This window comes from Loxodonta africana, chromosome 5 (assembly GCF_030014295.1).
Source record: "Loxodonta africana isolate mLoxAfr1 chromosome 5, mLoxAfr1.hap2, whole genome shotgun sequence".
Lineage (NCBI taxonomy): Eukaryota > Metazoa > Chordata > Mammalia > Proboscidea > Elephantidae > Loxodonta > Loxodonta africana.
Genome location: NC_087346.1, coordinates 153,317,357 through 153,340,173, shown reverse-complemented (window position 1 = coordinate 153,340,173; position 22,817 = coordinate 153,317,357).

The window sequence follows — 22,817 nt, the reverse complement described above, 5'->3', positions numbered from 1 at the left end:
GTTGCGATCCATAGGATTTTCATTGGCCGGTTTGTTGGAAGTAGATCGACAGGCCTTTCTTCCTAGTCCGTCTTACTCTGGAAGCTCCGCTGAAACCTATTCAGTAGCGTGGCCACATACCACCCTCCACTGACAGATTCGTGGTGGCTATGAATGAAGTGCTTTGGCCGGGAATCAAACATGGGTCTCCCATACAGAAAATGAGAATTCTACCACTGAGCCCCACTGTCCCCAATATTAGTTACCTCTGTTGCTGTTGTTGTTAGTTGCCATCGAGTTGACTTGGATGTACGGCTACCCCATGTGTTACAGGGTAGAACTGCTCCGTAGAGTTTTCTTAACTGTCATCATTACTGAAGCAAATCTCCAGGACTTTTCTTCTGCAGCACCATTGGAGGAGTTCAAACCACCAACCTTTAGGCTAGCAGTCCAGCACAAACCTAGGGCTGCCATAATAAAAATACCACAACGTAGGTGGCTTATAGAACAAAATCGACTGTCTCAAAGTTCTGGAGGCTAAATGTCTGATTTCAAGGTGTCACCAGGGCTATGCTCTCTCTCACGGCTCGAGGGGAAGATCCTTTCTTGTCTCTCCCAGCTTCGAAGAGCCCCAGGCATTCCTTGGCTTGTAGCTGCAGCATAGCTCCATCTCTGCCTCTGTTCTCCACATGGCAGTCTTCCTCTGTGTATCTCCGTGTCTCTTCTCTCTTTTAAGGACACCACTCAGATTGGGCTGAGGTTCACCCTACTCATTGTGACTCTGTGTTAATTGATAGTATCTTCAAAGACCCTATTTCCAAACAAGATCACATTCATGGGTACCAGGGATGAGGACTTCAACATATCTTTTCTGGGGGGCACAATTCAGTCCACTGTGTTAGCTGTTGTTAGGTGCCGTCGAGTTGGTTCTAACTCATAGTGACCCTATGTAAACAGAACCAAACGCTGCCCCATCCTGTGCCATCCTCACAATCATTGCTATGTTTGAGCCCATCGTTGCAACCACTGTGTCAACTCATCTTGTTGAGGGTCTTCCTCTCTTTCGTTGACCCTCTACTTTACCAAGCATGGTGTCGTTCTCTAGGGACTGGTCTCACCTGGTTAACACGTCCAAACTAAGTGAGATGAAGTCTCACCATCTGGCTTCTAGGGGCACTCTGGCTGTACTTGTTCCAAGACGGATTTGTTCATTCTCCTGGCAGTCGGTGGTAAATTCAATATTCTTCGCAATTGAAAACACCATGGCTTTGGTCAAGACCACCTTAGTCCTCAAAGCGACATCTTTGCTTTTTAACACTTTAAAGTGGTCTTTTGCAGCACATTTTCCCAATGCAATACGTTGTTTACTTTCTTGACTGCTGCTTCCGTGGGCATCAATTGTGGATCCAAGTAAAATGAAATCCTCGACAACTTCAATATTTTCTCCCTTTATCATGATATTACTTATTGGTTCAGTTGTAAGCATTTTTGTTTCCTTATGTTGACATGTAATCCATACTGTCTTTGATTTTCCTCAGTAAGTGCTTCTTTTCACTTTCAGCAAGCAAAGTTGTGTCATCTTCTTATTGCAGGTTGTTTTAAGTCTTCCTCCAATCCTGATGCCACGTTCTTCTTCATAGAGCCCAGCTCCTAGGATTATGTGCTCGCAAACAGATTGAATAAGTATGGTGGAAGGCTACAACCCTGATGCACACTTTTCCTGACTTTAAACCATGCAGTGTCCCCCTGTTCTGTTCAAAAGACCACCTCTTGGTCTATGTACAGGTTCCGCATGAACACAATTAAGTGTTCTGGAATTCCCATTCTTCATATGTTATCTATAATTTGTTATGATCCACACAGTCAAATGCCTTTGTGTAGTCAATAAAACACAGGTGAACATCTTTCTGGTATTCTCTGCTTTTAGTCCACTGTAGGGATCGATCATTTGCCCTACTTTTTGTCTTCTAAAATCATCTTGTCATAGCTGTCCCTTTGCCATTGAGTTGATTTTAACTCGGTGACCCTGTAGAGCAGAGTAGAACTGCTCCATAGGTTTCCAAGGCTGTGATCTTTTATGGAAGCAGACTGCTACATCTTCCTCCCCAGGAGCGGCTGGTAGGTTCCAATCACCAACATTTTGGTTAGCAGCTGAGCACTTTAACTAGTAAATACTGTACTACCAGTGGTCCTATTGTCATAAATACATCATCTTAATTAATTTTCAAAGCAACGCCGTGAACTCCGAAGCCCAGCATTTATGTTCTCCCGCTGACTCCATCAAAGACTGCCCTGGTCCACTGGTCACTTCACCTTCTCCCCAGTCAGTGAGTCCTGACTTTTCTTCATGGTCCCTTCATCTAAGTCGGATGCCAGATTTTAACTTAACAACCATGCCAAGATCCTAAATTCTTTTGTCCTCTTCCTTTTTCACAGATGTTTGGCTGAACCCCAACCCTGGGTGGCCCTAATTCTCCACCTTCTCTTCTGCTCTGTAGACAGAAGGATTCCGTCACAGACACATGTTGCCACACTCAAACAGATGGCCATGCTGCCAGCAAAGCGATGGCACTCTTCACAAAGTGGTTTTTTTTTTTTTTTTTCTTTAATTCTCTAACCTCTTCATCTTTCCCACCTCTCAGCAGATGACTATGGTGGAAGCTGTCCATGTCCCACCTAACCAGTTGCTGAGGAGTTGATTCCGACTCATGGAGACCCCATGTACATCAGAATAGAATTGTGCTCCATACGGTATTCATGGCTGGGACCTTTTAGAAACAGATCGCCAGGCCGGTCTTCAGAGTTGCCTTCGAGTGGGTGCAAACCTCCGGGCTCTCGGTTAGTAGCTGAGACCTTAAGCATTTAGTCCCCCAGGGACTCCATGTCCCACCTGTAGTCCCTTTCTTAGCCATGCACCATCCTCTAACTGTCGTGGGTTTGGGCTGATCAGATCTCACAGATTCTCCCTCCTCTGCAGAACTGTCCTCCACCAACAGGAGAATCTTGCCCGACAGGCTACAGCTCTCCAGACTTGGCCACTGACTACCTGATATGGGGAAAGAAATGGCTGGTCCCTCATGGTGGAACATTAAAGGAATCCAGAAGTAATTCCCTTGTTTCTTCCCTCAGACCTCATGACCATTTATTCAAATAATAAGAAACTGAGGGGAAAGTAGCAATCGGATATTTCAAGGACTAGTTTTTTAGTGCTTATAGGAGGATTCCCTGGGTAGTGCAAATGGTTAAACACTTGTCTACCAATCAAAAGGTTGGCAAATTTAAACCTACCCAGAGGACCTCAGAAGAAAGGCCTGGCAATCTGCTTCTGAAAGGTCCAAAGTAAAACCAAACCCATTGTGTCGAGTCAATTCCAACTCATAGTTGACCCTATAGGACACAGTAGAACTGCCCCATAGGGTTTCCAAGGAGCGCCTGGTGGATTGGAACTGCCCACCGTTTAGCTGGCAGCTGTAGTTTTTAACCACTATGCCACCAGGATTTCCTCTGAAAGGTCACAACCATGAAAACGCTATGGAACACAGTTCTACTCTGCCACACGCGGGGTCACCATGAGTTGAAATCGATGCAACAGCAACTGTTTTTTTTTGTTGTTATTGATGTTGTTTTTTAATTGGATAAAAGGTCTGAGTTGACATTGATATTCAGGGACCCAAAGCATCATCATGACCCTCCTGTTAGCACAGTACATATGGGAATCAGGTAATAGAGCTCTGGCCCAGGTATGGCCCATCCCATGGTCATTTCCCTGGGTACAGACAGCATTTTTAGAAAGCACACACTTAGCTACTGGAAAAACTGCCACATCGGTTCCTTGACCTATAGATAAGTTATTGTAATAGGAAAAGCTAAATGGAAGCCCAAGAACTTCCACCTCCTGCCAAGATAGTAAATGATAAACAATATTATATCCCAGGAGGAGTGACATAGATTAGGGTGCTCTCAGAGTCATAAAGCATTCAGGAGTGAAGGTCCCTGTAATATTCCCATTTGATTCACCAGCCTGAACCCTACAAATACTGTGCGGTTAATGGCATGGTAAAATCTGGGAATGGATAAGGGCGATGGTTGAACAACATGATAAATGTAATTAATGTCACTGAACTCTAGATGTGCAGATAGTTGAAAAATCAAATGTTTTGTCATATGCACATTTGTTGTTAAGTGGCACAGAGTTGGTTCCGACTCATAGGGACACTATGTACAACAGAAAGAAGCACTGCCTGGTCCTGGGCCATCTCGATAATGGCTATGCTTGAGCCCATTGTTGCAGCCACTGTGTCAATCTACCTTGTTGAGGGTCTTTCTCTTTTTCACTGACCCTCTACTTTACCAAGCATGATGTCCTTCTGTATCGTATGATTGTCTATCATTTTGTCATCTGATGTGATTTCCCTATGTGTTGTGAATCCTATCACTATGATGTAATGAGATGGATTATTGGCAGTTATATTGATGAGATCTACAAGATTAGATATCGTCCTAAGCCGATCTCTTTTGAGGTATAAAAGAGAGGAGTGAGCAGAGAGACGTGGGGATCTCATACCACCAAGAAAGCAGCGCTGGGAGCACAGTGCATACTTTGGACCTGGGGTCTCTGCACCTGAGGAGCTCCTTGACTAGGGGAAGATTGATGACAAGGAAACTTCCTCCAGAGTCGACAGAGAGAGAAATCCATCCCCTGGGACTGACACCCTGAATTTGGACTTGTAACCTACTAAACTGTGAGAGAATAAATTTCTCTTTGTTAAAGCCATCTACTTGTGATATTTCTGTTACAGCAGCATTAGATGACCAAGACACAGTCCGTGGTATATTCAATGTTCTTCGCCAATGCCATAACTCAAAAGCATTAATTCTTTAGTTTTCCTTATTCATTGTCCAGCTTTCACATGCAATATACATGTACCACAATTAGGAAAAAAAAAACAACCTATACAGATCTTAGCAGAAGACCCTGGAATTTTAGAAACTTAACCAAGTAGTAGCCTGAATTGTAGTTGCTGTCTGATGGCGTTAACTGTTCTAGCGAATAAATGTGTTGAATGCAGCTATTGATTGGCAAATAGATGTGTTTCTTTCCCATATCAACCATAACGGAGGATAAGAAGGAGTCTGGATTCACATGGGACAAGCAACTGTACGATTCACAGTCTTACCCCAGGGTTACATTAATTCTTGTGCTCTCTTTCACAGTATAGTCTGACGGGACTTGGACCATCTGGACAATCCACAGGACATCATCTTGGTTTACTAATCAGGAGGACAGAATGGCTTTCAATTGATCCACACGATTTTCTGGTTGCTAGATCAACTTGAAAAAGATAGGAATGATTATTTCTTCAAAGTTTGTTGGAACTTTGTAGTAAAACCATTTAGAAAGGAAGGCCATTATCTACCATTTCTACTTCTTTAATACATGCTGGTCTATTCATGTTTCCTATTTCTTCTTGCACCAAATTCAGCATTTTCTATTTCCTCTAGGAATTTCTCCATTCCATGTAGGTTTTTAGATTTGTTAATATATGACTTGTACTCTCATGACCTGGCTGTAGTTACTTTTTCTTTCTGTATTTTATTTACATCTTCTCCCTTTTATGTCGTTGATCAGTTTTGCCCTAGGTCTACTAATTAGCTTTTTTTAAAACCAGGTTTTTATTTTATTAATCTTCTTTATTGTTTGTGTGTGTCGGGGGGGGGAGTATTATCTATTTCATTAATTCTTGATCTTATGTTTATTATTTCCCTTTCTGTTTCTTTATATTTGTTCTGTTACTCTTCTTTCAACTTTTTGGGGTGAATGCTTAGCTTCTTCATTTTTAATGCTTGTTTCCTGTTAAGTATATTTAGAGGTTTGCAACTTCAGCACTACAGACACCTGGGGCTAGATAGTTCTTTGCTGTGTGTGTGTGGCGGGGGGGCTGTCCTGAGTGTTGCAGAATGTTTAGCAGCATCTTAAACCTCTGTGCAGTGGATGCCAGTAGTATCCCCTCCCCCAGCTGTGAAAACCAAAAATGTCTCCAGACATTGCCAAATGTCTCCTTCAAAACCAAAACCAAACCTATTGCCATCAAGTTGATTCTGACTCATGCCTACACTCCTGGATAGGGTAGAACTGCCCCACAGGGTTTCCGAGGCTGTAATTTTTACAGAAGCAGACTGCCACATCTTTCTCTCACGGAGCAGCTGGTAGGTTTGAATCGTTGGCCTTTAGGTTAGCAGCTGAGTGCTTAACCGCTGTACCACTAGGGCTCCTAAATGTCCCCTAGCACAGCAAAATTGCCCCCAGTTGAGAACCATTGATTTGAAGGCATATATTTTCCTCTAAGTACTGCTTTAGATAAAAAAAATTTTGACCTTTAGTGTTTTTCCCCATTATTATTTAGCTCTATGTATTTTTTAAATTTCCATTATGTATAGTTTTCAACTCCAGGAAATTTTTAATAATTTAGTTTTTCCTTTTTAAACACATGGAGTATTTTAGCTATGCAGACCGGGTTGTGACAAGTAGAAGTGCATGTAAAAGAAAACATATGACATTTGAGGGTATGGTGGAGAGGCAGTTTCTTATCTATAAAAGGCTGACTTAGATGCTGTGAACATTAAACATGTAAGACATGTGAAAGTAAAGTCATAATTAGTTCTGCTGTGCTAAACATCCAGGCTATTCTCATTTTCCTGTGTTCCACTCTGGTTTCCCGTTTCTATGCAGGAGGAGAAACCCAAGCTTTTTGTTTCTGAATGAATCAGCCTTGGAAAGAATGCTGGTGCTAACCGTACATCTCTCATTTACAGTCTCGGTGTTACTGATACGTTTCTAGCCTGCTTCACCCTGGGACTGCAGTCTCATTCATGTGCCTGAAAACTCTATGGACACCTCACACTCACGGTGCCACACCAGCTGTCTCCCAAATGCTTCCTCCCACTACCACCAGCACCCAGGTGAATAAGCCCAAACTCTCAGCATTACCGCACACTCAATCCATCATCAAGTGCTATCTATTCTACCTCACGATTATATCCTGGATCTGTTCTCCTCTGCATCTCCCCTACTGTCAGGGGTTGAAGAGTGACCTCCAAAATTTGTGTCCACCTGGAACCTCAGAGCGTGACCTTGTATAGAAATAGGGTCTTTGCAACTGTACTAGTTAAGGATCTCAAGATGAAATCATTCTGGATTTCGGGTGGGCCCTAAATTCCATGACTGGTGTCCTTATGGAAACCCTGGTGGCATAGTGGTAAAGAGCTATGGCTGCTAACCAAAAAGTCAACAGTTTGAATCTATCAGGTGCTCCTTGGAAACCCTATGGAGCAGTTCTTCTCTGTCCTATACGGTCACTATGAGTCGGAATCAACTTGATGGCGATGGGTTTTGGTTTCGGTGTCCTTATAAGAGAAAGAAGAGGATGACGTCCACAGAGAGACTCAGGGAAGAAGGTCATGTGAAGACAGAGCACAGATTGGAGTGATGCGGCCACAAGCCAAGGAATGCCAGAGCCACCAGAAGCTGGAAGAGGCAAGGAAGTATCCTCCTCCAGAGACTTTGGAGGGAGTGAGGCCCTGCTAACACTTTGATTTCGGACTTCTGGCCCCAGAACTGTAAGAGAATAATTTTCTGTTTTTTTAAGCCACCATGTTTGTGGTAATTTGTGACAGCCTAGGAAATTAATACACCTACTAGTTCCCTAGTACAAGCCACTGCCACCTCCTGCCTGGTCTATTCTAATATCTTCCTAACTAGTCTTGCTGTTTCTACTCTTGACCATCTACAACGCGTCTTACACTCTGGGGAAAATACTTGAATGTGTAAAATGCAATCATTCGGACTGTAAATTTTATCCCAGCATTCCCAAAGGCTTCCTACGGCACTTGGAACACAAGTCAACCTCCCCACCTTGGCTTACAATGTCCAGACGGCTGGGCGTCTGCTGGCCTGTCCCACCTGTTCTGCCCCTTCCCTCCTGGTTTTCTAACTCTGCCTTAGTCTCCTAGTGCTACCATAACAGAAATACAAGTGGGTGGCTTTAGAGAACAGAAATCTATTTTCTCGCAGTTCAGGAGGCTAGAAGTTCAAATCCAGGGTGTCAGCTCTGGGGAAAGGCTTTCTCTGTCAGCTCTGGGGGAAGGTCCTTGTGTCTTTCAGCTTCTCTTCCTCTGTTCCTTGATAATCTCCACATGGGGTCAACCTTTCCCTGTTTGTGCTTCCTGGATATTGTACCTAATCTGCTCCTTTTATATCTCAAAAAATGACTGGCTTAAGACACACTCTACACTGATATGGCCTCATTAACGTAACAAAACCAAAACCAAACTCATTGCTGTTGAGTGGATTCTGACTCATAGCGACCCTATAGTGACCCTATAACATAACAAGGAAAACCTATTCCCAAATGGGATTACATCTACAGGTATAGGGGTTAGGATTTACAGCACATAATTTTGGGGACACAATTCAATCCACGTTGCTAGGTGCCGCCGAGTCTGTTCCAACTCATAGCGACCCTGTGCACAACAGAACAAAGTACCATCCGCACAATCATTGCTATGCTTGAACCCATCCTTGCAGCAACTGTGTTAATCTATCTCACCGAGTGTCTCCCTCTCTTTTGCTGACCCTCTACCAAGCATGATACTGTTCTCCAGGAACTGGTCCCTCCTCATAACGTGTCCAAAATACATGAGGCAAAACTTGGCCGACCTGGCTTCTAAGTAACATTCTGGCCATACTTCTTCCAAGACAGATTTGTTTGTTTTTGGTAATCCTTGGTATACTCAATATTCTTCGCCAATACCATAATTCAAAAGCATCAGTCCTTCTTCGGTTTTACTTATTCATTGTCCAGCTTTTGCATGCGTGAGAGGCAGCTGAAAATACCACGGCTTGGTTCAGGTGCACCTTAGTCCTTAAAGTGACATCTTTGCTTTTTAACACTTTAAAAAGATCTTTTGCAGCAGACTTGCCCAATGCAATATATCATTTGATTTCTTGACTGTTGATTCCCTAAGTGTTGACTGTGGATCCAAGTAAAATGAAATCCTTGACAACTTCAATATTTTGTCAGTTTATCATATATTGCTTATTCGTCCAGTTGTGAGGATTTTTGCTTTCTTTGTGTTGAGGTGTTATCCATATGGAAGGCTGTAGTCTTTGATCTTCATCAGGAAGTACTTCTAGTCCTCTATTTTCTGCAAGTAAGTTTGTGTCATCTGTAAATCGCAGGTTGTTAATGAATCTCCCTCCAATCCTGGTGCCGAATTCTTCTTCACATAGTCCTGAGCTGACCCCCTGCCTTTGTCATCAACCTTGTCTTCCTCCACTGTCCCCTTTTTCACCTTGCTCCAACAACATGACTGGCCTTCTTCCAGTTCCCTGAACATGCCCCAAGGGCCTTTGCACTTGCTTTCCTCGGTGCCTGGAATGCTCTTCTCCAGACTGGAGACACTTGGTTAACACTCAGGTCTCTGCTCAGATGTTTTCTTTTCAGAGAGGTTTTCCATGGCTTTGCAATCAGAACCCATCACTCTATATTATGTAACTCTATCCCGGTACCATGCTAGGTTTTCTTTTTCTCATTTATTACTTGATATGTCTTACTACTACACTTCTGTCTTCCTCTCTAGAATGTACATTCTCTACGAGACAAGAGACCACCCGAGATTTGTCAGATGCATACTTACCACAGCTCCTGGCACATCTTATGGACAGCAGAAAAATGCTCTCCCCAAAGAGGCCCACATCCAAATCCTTGGGAACAATGACTATGTCATGTTATTGGGCAAAAAGGAATTAAGGTTGCAGATAGAATTAAGGTGGCTAATCAGCTGCCTTTAAAATAGAGAGATAATCCTGGATGATCCGAGTGGGCCCAATGTAATCATAAGGGTCCTTAACGGTGAAAAGGAGAGAAGGTAGAGAGTCAGAGAGATGCTGGTGTGAGAAGGACTTGACCCGCCATTGCTGGCTTTGAAGATGGAGGAATGGGCCCATGAGCCAGGAATATGGGAGGCCTCTAGAAGCTTGAGAATTCCAGGAAATGCATCCTCTCTAGAGCCCACAGAAAGGTACCAAAACCACAAGACACCTGTGAGACTCAGGTCTGACTTCTGATCTACACGGCTGTAAGATAATAAATTTGTGTTGTTTAAACCAATGTTAGCAGTAATTTTGAGTCCCTGGGTGGTGTAAACAGCTAATGATCACTGCTGCTAACCAAAAGTTAGAGGTTCAAGTCCACTAAGAAGTGCCTTGGAAGAAAGTCCTAGCAATCTACATCTGAAAACTCAGCCATTGAAAACTCTATGGAGCACAGTTCTACCCTAGCCCTGAGGTTGCCATGAGTCCAAGTCAATTCAACAGCAACTGGAGTGCTAATTTGTTATGGAAGCCATAGGAAACTAACACGGCACTCATAACTATTTGCTGAATGAATGAATGAGAGAATAAGGGTAAGTCTACCTACCAGTCAGTCCCTGTAATTCATCTGTGTCTTTCTTAGGATTTGGTGCCCAGAATTGGCCCAATTCAACCAACACTGATGGGGGTAGAATAGTACCTACCCTCTCCTTACTAGGTACGCTTCTTCTACTAGTACAGCTAGAGAACTCACTGGTTTGGTTAAAGGCAGCCAGATTGCACCTGCCCCCTCCAACCACAAGTCACTGACCCTGTGTCTATGTCTGTGTTCATGTGTGTGTTTGCTTCCCTGAAGCAAGGTGCTTTCATCTCAGCACAACTCTGCCTTCCTGCTTGTCTTTGTTTACTTTGTCCTAGAAACATCCTCTGAGATGTAAAACAAGCAAGAAAATAGAGCATCTGGGGCTTTCCAAGGGCACTTAACCTTCTTCAATCATGCTAATCTGTCATCCCACTGGATTCACACAATAACCTTAAATGTCTTAATGTCTCTATTTTACAGGTGAAAGGAACTGAAGTGTTATTTTCTTGTTAATTAGGTAATTCATTTTTCTACTTATTCATTACCTCTTTCAATTAACCCTTGTTAGTTGCTGTTGAGTCAGCTCTGACTCATGGTGACCCCAACTCACGGTGACCCCATGTATAACAGAATGGAACATTGTCTAGTCCTGTACCATCTTCATGATCATTGAAAGGCTTGAGTCCATTGTTGTGGCCACTGGGTATTTCGAATGCCTTCTAACCTAGGGGGCTCATCTTCCAGCACTTTATCAGACAATATTCTGTTGTGATTTACAGGATTTTCATTGGCTAATTTTCAGAAGTAGATCACTGGGCCTTTGTGCCTAGTCTGCCTTAGTCTGGAAACTCCGCTGAAACCTGTCCACCATGGAAGACCGTGCTGGTATTTGAAACACCGGTTGCATAGTTTTCCAGCATCACAGCAACATGCAAGCTATCACAGTATGACAAACTGACATATGGGTGGTGGGATACATATACCCTTGTTTAGGGCTACCTCACACTGTGTTCGAACATCACATGCTACTGCTACCACCTAGATGTATCCCAGTTTCTGAGAGACATCTTATAATCAGTACAATAAGATAATCTATCTCAGAGAGAAGGCCAGAACTCTGAGCCTGGTTCTCCCCACTGGAAAGTTTGTCAGATTGCTCCTGATATTTACAACATCAACAACAGCTACAGCAACAAAACACAAGGCAGCTACTCACCACCACCAAAGGTCTCATGCTAGGACTTGGCGCTAGAACGCTCCATCTGAAAAGCTTCTGAGTTCAGGTCACATAGGAACAGAGCTCAAGTTACAGAGCTGATGTCTGTAAAGTTCCCATTGGTGGGACTTCCTGGTCCTACCTTCAAGGAAGGGCTGGTCTCTTCAGAATTTCCCTAGGTCCCCCATTGGTCATTACTCTGCCCCAACCTGCTTTTCAAGTCCTTTAGTTTCCCCTTGCTCTTTGGGGCTCCTTCCTGAATTTGGCGTGATCCTCCTCCCTCTGTGGGGTGGGGAGTTAATTTCCTCCATGACTAAGTGTTTCCTCATCCTAACCCAAGGTTTCTCAGCCTTGAGAATGTTGCTATTAACATTCAGGGCCAGATAATTCGTTATCGTGGGCTGTCCTGTGCATTGTAGGATGTTTAGCAGCATCCCTGACCTCTATCCACTAGAGACCAGTAGCCTCCCTAACCTCACCCGAGTTGTAAACCAAAATTATCTTCAGACATTGCCAAATGTCTCCTGGGGGGCGAAATCACCCCATGGTGAGAGCCATTGTCCTACTTCCACTGAGTCCCACCCCTCATTGTGGAGCAACTTCAGGCACCTGTACTCTGGCTGGACTAAGTGGGTGAGGCAAACAGTTAATGCACTTAGCAACTAACTGAAAGGTTGGAGGTTTGAGTCTATCCAGAGGCATCTCAGAAGAAAGACCTGGTGATCTTCTTCTGAAAAATCAGCCATTGAAAATTCTATGGGTCACTGTTTTACTCTGACACCCATGGAGTCGCCAGGAGTCAGAATCAACTCTGTGGCAACTGGTAAGAGATCTGCATGGTCCCCACTAGACTGAAAACACCATGCTTCTATTACACTTATTCTCCAGTCACAAGTCTCCGAAAGAAGGGTGGGAGTGGGATGCTTTATTGATGATTGTATTGAAGCAAAGGCCAACTTTCATTATGGCAGCAAGGGATGAATTGATTTATTACGAAGAGGGGGAGGTTGAGTTGAGCTCATCTGGAATTTTGGATATGGACTCTCCATGATTACGGCCTAAAATTTCAGTATTGTAGATGGTGTTCTGGGGTCACCAGTACTGGCCATTACAACGAGCAAGGGAGCTTTTTAAAGATCCACTCTTGGAGAGTCAAATTCAATTGGTGTGAGGTAGGGCTCAGGCATCAGTATATTTTCAGAGATGCTCAGATGTTTTTCATATGCAGCCAAGGCTGAGAGCCTCTGGGATAAATAACTGTCCAACCTCCCTCTGGGATGATGCCAGTGGAGGCAGGCATGGGCTTTGCAGGGAGGTGGGCACAAGCTTTGCAGGGAGGTGAGCACAGGCTTTGCAGGGAGGCAGGCATGGGCTTTGCAGGGAGGTGGGCACAAGCTTTGCAGGGAGGTGAGCACACGCTTTGCAGGGAGGCAGGCACAGGCTTTGCAGGGAGGTTGGGTAACTATGAGTCCCACTGCCTGTAAGTTAATTATGGGATGGTGGGGCTGTCATTTTATCTCCCTGAGGTTGCTGATTAAATAAAAAGATGCTTTAAGGCACCTAGAACAATCCCTGGGAAGGAGGAGGTGCTCAGCTCATTGTCGTCTGCTCCTGCTCCCCCCATCCGGCATGGTGTTAGCAACTTGGGTGTCTCTTTCCCATTGTTTTTATTTAGGGCCCTATTAAAATATAATCATAATTATGCTTTATCTGACATTTATTGAGTTTTGTGATAGGCACCATGCTAAGAGCAGGTATTAACTTATTTAATCTTCACAAAACCCCCCTGAGAATGAGTCTATGGCAGTCTTCAGGTAATGGATGGGGAAACTGAGGTGCCGAGAGGTTAAGCAACTTGTTCAGGTAGAAGCTGACAGACTGTAATTTTCCTAATTCTGAAGGCTAAAGCTCTTTCAGGAGGAAATAAAAATGGCATTGCTTTCATATATTACCATGGTGTCCCTAGAAAATTAAAAAAAAAATTCTTAGAATTAATATGGGACTTTAGCAAAAGTGCCAGGGTTAAAAAAAAACCATGGCTGTCAAGTTGATTCAGACTCATACCGACCCTATAGGATAGAGCAGAACTGCCCCATGGAGTTTCCAAGGAGTGGCTGGCGGATTTGAACTGCTAACCTTTCGGTTACCAGTCAAGTTCTTAACCACTGCACCACCAGGGCTCTGTATATGTACCGCCCTTGACACATCCAAGGAGCAGTCATTTTCCTGGTTAATAACAACAGTCAGTTGGAAAGCATATTAAAAAATAAAGAGTCCACTCACAAAGGGAATAAAAACATAAAATACCTAGGAATAACTGGCAAGAAATATCAGCTATTCGAATGGATAAAACTACATAACTTTACTAAAAATAAATACACAAACAAAGCAGTTGCCGTGGAGTTGATTCCGACTCATGGCGACTCCACGTGTATCAGGGTAGAACTGTGCTCCACAGGATTTTCAAGGCTGTGATCTTTCAGAAGTAAGTTGCCAGGATAGAAAAGAACATCATGTTTGCTAGAGCAGAAGGTCAGCAAAAACGAGGGAAACCCCCCATGAGATGGACGGACGCAGTGGCCGCAACAATGGGGACTCAAATATAGCAATGATCATGAAGACGGTACAAGACCAGGCAAGGTTTTGTTCTGTTGTACATATGGCCACCCTGCGTTGGAGCCGACTAAACGGCGACTGACAACAAAAACAAAACATTGGTAGTTAACTTTCAACGTGTCTCAGCATCATCAGGGGGCAAAATGCAGATTCCCAGGCCCGGTACACAGTGATCAATGCATTGTGTATATATGTATACACCTGTGTAATCAGGATTCAGATACAGAACACCTCCAACACCCTAAAAGGCTGCCTCATGCCACTCCCAATCAATAGCCCCCACGCCCCCCCCAGGAAATCATCCTCCAACTTCCATCACTCCAACTTAGTTCAGCCTGTTCTTGAACTTCGTATAAATACACACACACAGCACTCACTCTCTTGTGTCTGGGTTCTTCTGGTCAGCATCACGTTCATGCCACAACGTGTTTCTCTTCTCTCCTGTTGGTGGACGTTTGGGTTGACCCCAGTTTGGGGCTGTTAAGAACAGCACTGTTTGCTGTTCTTACCTGTATCTTTTGCTGGACATAAACACTCCATTCTCTTGTATATACTTAGGAGTGGAATGGATGGGTCACAGGTTAAGTGTATGTTTAATTCTGGTAGACGCTGCCAAATAGTGGAAGTTTTATAAGGAGTTTCTAATGCAGGTAGTCCTGGACCATACTTTGAGAAATGCTACTTAGCTAAAAGCCCCCGTCCCCCACCCCCCGAACCCATTCTGACTCATAGTGACCCCCTAGAGTTTCTGAGGATGTAAATCTCTATGGAGACAGACTGCCACATCATTTTCCTGCGGAGCCACTTGTGGCTTCAAACCGCCAACCTTTTGGTTAGCAGTCCATTGCTTTAACCACTGTGCCACCAGGGCTTCTTAAAGGCCCCAGTAACCAAAAAAACCTAATCCATTGCTATCATGTCAATTCTGACTTAGAGTGACCCCACGTATGCAGAGTAGAACTGTTCCATAGGGTTTTCACGGCTGTGACCTTACAGAAGCAGATCCCCAGGCCTTTTTTTCCGAGGCACCTCTGGGTGGGTTCAAACTGCCAAACTTTCAGCTGATAGCCACCCAAGGGCTCATTATATGGGCTGAAATATTCCCTTTAGCTCACCCCTTCTTGGGGCACTAGTGGGGAAGAGCTTGGTTACAGAGAACACCCGCTAGGTGATTTGGGGAAGGGAAGAGAATGAGAACTTAACACCATCCATCTAGCACCTCTTTGGAATGAACCCTTACAATTTACCACTTTTGGCTGAGAGAGAAAGAAGCTGAGAATAGGGCAGCTCTGATGGGGCTGAAAGGTGAGAAGGAGACAGCTCACTGTACCCATCATCCCACCCCAACCAGGAGCTAGAATAATGCTCATTGCTTTGCTGGTAGAAAGAGATGGACTTGGGAGCCTAAGTTATCCCTGTGGGGACTGGCTATCGCTTATCTTGCACAATATCACCCTGAACGGTTTCCCCCATCCTGCCTGCCAGACCATCCTCCTAACAAAGGAAAGTCTTCCCAGGAGCTAAAGGAGATGGCATTTGTCCTGCCAGGCGCAGCAGGTTTGCTAACAAGTGTCAGGGAGGGAGAAACTGCCTCTTTCAGTTGACTCTGGACTGTGGCTATTTCCACGCAGGTCCAGCCAGTTTCTCTGAGGTCATAAGGCCAGGGAGCTTGGATTCCTGTTGGCGGAGGCACAGGTGGCAGGGCCTGCCTGATTTGTTGGCCGGTACCCTGCACCCTCAGCCCCTCTGCCAGGAGCCAACGTTGTCCTTCCTCTGGTTCTTGCAGCATGTAGGTGCAGACTCAGCCCACCCATGACCTCCAGCTGCTCTCTGCTGTTCTAGCTGAGCACTGCAGCTGGGGGCCTCGGTAACCAGAGGCAAAGGCAGGCATCCAGAAAGAGCGGGAGGACTTCCACGCCAAGGCAGGCAGGAAAAGTGTGTGTGTGTGTGGGTGTGGGTGGGTGGAGGGTGTTAAAGGACTGCCTGGGTAATGCAAATGGTTAACATTCAGTTCCTAAGCAAAAGGTTGTCAGTTTGAATCCACCCAGAGGTGCCTTTGAAGAAAGTCCTGGCAATCTACTTCTGAAAGACCAGAGCCACTGAAACCCCTATAGACACAGTTCTACTCTGACACACACAGGGTTGCCAGGAGTTGAAATCAACTTAATGGCAGCTGGCTTTTTCTTTCTTTTCTTTTGTTTTTTAGGAAGGGAGGGCTATTTTGTTTGTCATACCTAGCGTGGGGGATGCTGCTGGCATCTAGTGTGTACAGGCCAGGGATGCTATTAAACACCCTGCAATGCACAGGGTGGTCCTGCAGCAAGGAATTGTCCTGTCCGATGCGTTAATGCTGCCGAGGTTGAGAAAGCCTGCCGTGAGAACGTGGTCAGCCAGCCCAGCGTACTGGTGTCCGCACTGATCGCTGGAAACTGAGGAGCCAAAGCTGCCATTGAAAAACCTGCTCCAGTTAGGAGTGAGATAAAAAAAAACTGAAACGGACAATGCTGTGGATTGAATTCGGTCCTCCCCAAAATATGTGTTGAATTCCTGGCCATAGTACCCGTGGCTATGATCCTATTTGGAAATAGGGTTTTTCTTTTGTTAAGTACATGAAGTCATGCGTACCGGTGTAGGGTGGATCCTAAAGCTAATAACTTCTGAATTATAAAAAGATCAGGCTAGACACACGCACACACACATATGCACACATACATACATACACATACACACATTCACGCGCACACACACACACACACACACACACACACGGGAAGAGAGACGCTATGTGAGAATGGTCTACAAGCCAAGGAATGCTGGAAGCTACTGAGAAGGAAGCAATCAACACGGCCAAGACCCTGACTTGGATTTTTAGCCTTCAGAATTGTGAGATAATACATGTCTGTTCTTTAAAGCCACCCACTTTGGTATTTGTGTTACAGCAGCGCTAGCTAGCTAAGACAGACAAGGATCACTTACTTAGAGAAGGCTTTACATCAGCAAAAATCAAAGAAATGGCACACCCGCGCGCCGGGGAGCAAGGAAATGGGTGGGGTTTCTATAGAACACGTCAACTATAGCCAGAAATGTGTTTGCATCTTGTGCTGTGACAGTGACAAAGGCAGCTTTTCTCCCAGGCCAAAGGTTGTCATTTGTGGCTATTCAGTTTGGCCAAACCTGAGTGTTGGCTTCATTTTGAGGAACAGTACTTTGCAACCTCCAAATATTATCAATGCTGTTTCCAAATCCAGTGAAGAAGATGCTATAATGGGGAAAAAGGAAGGAAGGAATGGAGGGGGGAGAAAAAGAGGGAGGAAGGAAGGGAGGAGAGGGGAGGGAGGGAGGAAGGGAAGAGAGAAAGAGAGGAAGGGAAGGGAGGAAGGAAGGAAGAAAGGAAGGAGGGAGGGAGGGAGGGAAGGAGGAATAGGGAGAAGGGAAGGAGGGGGCAGGAAAGAATGAAAGAAGGCAAAACTGTCAAAACTTCACATTACCTGAGGCATAGTGCTTGACCCGACTTCATGGACTACAAACGGGGTGATCAAGAATTTGGAAGACAAGGGAAGCCCCGTGTTTCCCATGCTCAGAAGTATGATTTTCTCCCACCCGGCACCTCTTTAAAAATAACCTCAGAGTCCTCGTCCCTGGGGGCCATTTTCATTCAGCTGTGCTCAGGCCCTAACAAGCCGACTACTATAATCAGTCGTCAATGACATGCCGCCACGCTCATCCGTAAACTGCTTACCTGGCTCTCCACGCAGCCCCATCGACGGTTCCAGCCAATATTCCTTGCAATCATTTTTGTTGTTGTTAGAAAAGCATGGTCTAATCTGGGAAGGCTGTACTAGTCTGACCTAGTTTATTTCTGAGACAAAAGCACAAACTCTGGATTATGTTCTTTTTTTTTTAAATATTTTTTTTATTGTGCTTTAAGTGAAAGTTTACAACTCCAATCAGCCTGGATTACGTTCTTAGTCAGCACTTCCTTGCACCTGTACCTGCTGCTGGTCTCACCACCACCCCTCCCCGGGGAATTTGTAGGAGGAGGGTTGCTTTAGTTATCTAGCACCACAAAGTGCCACAAATCGGGGAGCTTTAAAAGACAGAAATGTGTTGTCTCCCAGTTCTGGGGGCTGGAAGTCTGAATGCAGGGAACCGGCAGAGCCACGCTCTCCCAGAAGGCTTTAGGGCAAGATCCTCCCTCAGCGTCCGGGGGTCCCAAGCATTCTGTGACTTGTAGATGCGTCTTTACATGGCTGTGCTTCCTCTGTCTGTCTCTCCGTACTTCTTCTCTTTTATAAGGACACCACTCAGACTGGAGAAGGACCCATTTGACTCCACTCCTGTCGCATGACCTCATAATAACTGATAACATCTTCAAAAACCCTATTTTCAAACAAGGTCACATTCACAGGTATGAGGGGTTAGGACTTCAACCCATCTTTTATGGGGTGGGGGGGACACAATTCAATCCATAACAAGGAACAGCTCATTTTATGCATGACGGAAGCGAGGTTCAGGGTGTACAATTAGCCTGTCCGAGATCCCTGTCGGTGAGAAGCAGATCCAGGACCAAAACCCATCCTCCTAAGAGTAGGGCTTTGTCCATCAGAAACACATACCTCCTGGGAGCAGCCTGGCTGGGATGCCAGCAGTGTCTGGCTTTGAAGGTGGGTCCTGGGAAAGCAGGGCTGTTTATTCAGCAGCTTAGGCCATGACTGCTTGCTTCAAGCTTCATCTGCCCAACTGTGGTCGCCTTTGCTCCCTGAGCCCCGAGGCTGGTCCTGGGGTCTCAGTGCTTTGCTTATTGACAAGCCCTGCAAAATCTGGTCTGCCCTGGGGCAGTGGTAGGAGACCCATCCACCAGAGACCCTCAGCTGTGAACGGAGGCTTCTCTTCTGGCCGCCATCTTAATCACTCTATAGAGTAAAAGTCCCCCAAACCTGGCTTCCCTGCAGTTCCAGTTCCCACATCTGAAAGTGGAGAGGATAATGCTGGCTGAGCTCACTGTGGCCTGTAAGGAAAATCGATCTTGTAACACCAGGGGATTGAACAACCCCGCCAGCAAACCAGGATACTATTTACACAGAATATGCCAGTGTGGTGTGCAAGGAGGAGGGGCTTGTGTGTGTGTGTTGTTTGTTTTTGTGTGTGCCTTAGGTGAAAGTTTACAGTGCAAATTAGTTTCTCATGCAAAAATTTATACACAAAGTTTTTGTGACATTGGTCGCAATCCCCACAACATAACAGCACACTCAGCCTTTCCACCCCGGGTTCCCTGTGTGCATTTGACCAGTTCCTGTCCCTTCCTGCCTTCTCATCCTGTTTTTGGACAGGAGCTGCCCATTTGGTCTTGTATATTTGACTTAACTAAGAAGCACATTCCTAGCTTGTGTTATTTTTTGTTTTATAGGCCTGTCTGAAGAAGAGTAGTTTCAGGAATGGTTTCAGTTCTGGGTTAGCAGAGTGTTTGGGGGCCATAGTTTCAGGGATTCCTCTAGTCTCAGTCCAGTTAAGTCTGGTCTTCTTACATGAATTTAAATTCTCTTCTACATTTTTCTCCTGCTCTGTCTGGGACTATCTGTTGTGTTCCCTGTCAGGGCAGTCACTGGTAGTAGCCGGGCACCCTCTAGTTCTTCTGGTCTCAGGCTTGTGGCATCTCTGGTACATGTGGTCCTTTACTCCTTTGGGCTAGTATTTTGCTTGTGTCTTTTGTTTTCTTCATTCTCCTTGGCTCTGGGTGGCTTTGCCCATTTTTTAAATTGGCTTATTTGTCTTTTTTGTTACTGAGGTGTCGAAGTATTCCGTAGATTTTAGAGATTAGACCCTTGTCAGATATGTCGTAGCCAAAAACTTTTTCCCAGTCCTTAGGTTCTCTTTTTACTCTTTTAGTGAAGTCTTTTGATGAGCATAAGTGTTTAATTTTTAGAAGCTCCCAGTTATCTAGTGTATCTTCTGGTGTTTGTCCATTGTTATTTACGGTTTGTGAAGTTTTTTTTTTTAAAACCCTTTTTCTTAAGATGAGGGAGCAGAAGGGCCATTATACAAGATCGGATATACAATCACAAAATGCTGCAACAGAATCTGAATTAAAAGACCCAACTTAAGGTTACTGGAGCTGGTCTGGAGCCCTTGAGTGGTGCAAATGGTTAAAGGGCATGGCTGCTAACGGAAAGGTTAGAGGCTCTTGTCCACCCAGAGGTGCCTCGGGAGAAAGGCCTGGTGATCTATTTCTGAAAAATCAACCATTGAAAACCCCATGGAGCACACTTCTACTCTTGACAAACGGGCTCACCGTGAGTCGGAGTCGACCTGATAGCCGCTGGTGACGGTGGAACGACTCTGACTCACAGCACAAGGAAATGTTTGGTCTCATAGGCATCCCTTCTCAGTAGAGGGTTTCTAAAGTCTCCAATTCTCTTCAACCTTATTTCTTCCAAGGTTCTTCCTTTCAAAGCAAAACCTTTAATGGTTGCTGAAAAAAACGACAACATCAAAGTTGGATATATTGAAGAAAATATGGTAAGAAAGAATAAATTACAAGGACCTCAGACTCCAGATGAAACGCAGTTCCCCAGGACAACTAGTTAGCGTTGAAGGCTGTTAGGTCACAGTTGTGCTTTACAAGCAATAAAGACGAACACTTGAAGTCTTGATGTCTCGAGGGGAACTTTTCAGGACTAACTGCAGCAAGGACAGCGTTACGGTGACAAGGTGGTCTGGAGCTCACCTCCACGACGGAAAAGCCTCTGAGCTCTTACAGATGCACCTAACTTCTCTATTTACCTGACAAGATTTACTAAGTGGCGGCCCCCTCAGAATTTCACCTTGCAGTAAAACCTACAGCAGCTGCTCCTCTTCGCACTGTTTCCCTTTCCTCGTAGCTGCTAATTAGGAGGCCCACAGTCCTTGACTTTAGACAGAGTTATGACAAACCAGCGGCCCTGGAGGTGATTCTGACGCACGGAGACCCCACCTGTGTCAGAGTGTGCGACTGACTTTTCAGAAGGAGATCACCAGGCTTTCTTCAGAGGCGCCTCTGCATGGATTTCAAACTCTTGGTTAGCAGCCAAGTGTGTTAAACGTTTGTACCACCCAGAGAGACTCTAAAGAAACAAAAAAACCAAACTCGTTGTCATCGAGTCGATTCTGACTCATAGCAACTTTACAGGACAGAGTAGAACTGCCCCATAGAGTTTCCAAGGAGCGTCTGGTAGATTTGAACTGCCGAACTTTTGGTTAGCAGCCATAGCTCTTAACCACTATGCCACCAGGGTTTCCAGAGACACTCTAAAAACGAAAACCAAACCCGTTGCTGTCAAGTTGATTCCAACTCATAGTGACCCTGCAGGACAGAGTAGAACTGCCCCATAGAGTTTCCAAGGAGCACCTGGTGGATTCGAACAGCCAGCCTTTTGGTTAGCAGCTGTAGCACTTAACCACTACACCATCAGGGTTTCCAGAGACACTCTAGCCAGATGTAAATCAGAAAATAGAAGGCATAATACAAGAATAGAGAAAATTAGAGGTTTTTATATTAAAGACTGTGAAGTTTATAATTGTTTTACTCTCAGAATGAATGAATGAGTGAACCCATGCAAAAAGAACACTGGATGGGGATATTAAACGTTGCCCTGATTATTTTCCAGGAGTCACATCCTGAGTCCTGTTTGGCTTTCTTAAAGTGTTTTCTCTAACCTCTACCTCACTGCCATCGAGTTGATTCCGACTCATAGCGACCCTAAAGGGTTTCCAAGGTTGTAAATCTTTATGGAAGCAGACTGTCTCATCTTTCTGCCATGGAGCTTCTGGTGGCTTTGAACTGCTGACCTTTTGGTTAGCAGTAGGGTGCTTTAACCACTGTGCCACCAGGGCTCCTTTCTCTAACTTCTGTTGTTAGGTGCCGTCGAGTCAGTTCTGACTCATAGCGACCCTATGTACTACAGAAAGAAACACTGCCCGGTCCTGCACCATGCTCACAATCGTTGTTATGCTTAAGCCCATTGTTGCTGCCACTGTGTCAATCCATCTCATTGATGGTCTTCCTCTTCTTCACTGACCTTGTACTTTACCAAGCATGATGTCCTTTTCCAGGGACTGATCCCTTCTGATAACACGGCCAAAGTAGTCTCACAATCCTTGCTTTTAAGGAACTTTCTTGGTTGTGCTTCTTCCAAGAAAGATTTGTTCGTTCTTTTGGCAGTCCATGGTATATTCAGTATTCTTCGCCAACACCACAATTCAAAGGCATCAATTCTTCTTCGGTCTTCCTTATTCTTTGTCCAGCTTTTGCATGCATATGATGCGATTGAAAATACCATGGCTTGGGTCAGGCACACCTTAGTCTTCAAGGTGACATCTTTGCTTTTCAACACTTTGAAGAGGTCTTTTGCAGCAGATTTGCCCAACGCAATGTGTCTTTTGATTTCCTGACTACTGTTTCCATGGGTGTTGATTGTGGTCCAAGTAAAATGAAATCCTTGACAACTTCAACCTTTTATCCGTTTATCATGATGTTGCTTATTCGTCCACTTGTGAGGATTTTTGTTTTCTTTCTG